Consider the following 381-nt stretch of genomic DNA (forward strand, 5'->3'; position numbering starts at 1 on the left):
CTTTATCTCCGGAAGGTATATTCATTTTTTTTTTTTTTGAGAGTTTCAATCTCTTTGCTAAAGAACTTATTTTGCTCATCTGGCTGTTTTATCAGTTCCTGAAATTGTTGATATGATTCGTTTTGGATCTCATTGAGTTTTTTCAGAAGTACCATCCTGAATTCTATGTCATTTAAGTCGCATATTTCTATGTCTGTAAGCTTAATTCTGGGCATTAATGGAAGTATGTTCTGCTTTTTTTTTTTTCCATAAAGAAGATTTATTATATAATGGTCCCTAGCCTGTTGCAAAGAAGGTGTTCTTTTTTTGGTTTCCAGTAGGTGGCGTCTAAATCTCTTGGATCTCTTCTTTATATAAAGTCTTAATAATGTCTTTTTTTTT

This window comes from Pteropus vampyrus, unplaced genomic scaffold, assembly GCF_000151845.1.
Source record: "Pteropus vampyrus isolate Shadow unplaced genomic scaffold, Pvam_2.0 Scaffold285, whole genome shotgun sequence".
Classification (NCBI taxonomy): domain Eukaryota; kingdom Metazoa; phylum Chordata; class Mammalia; order Chiroptera; family Pteropodidae; genus Pteropus; species Pteropus vampyrus.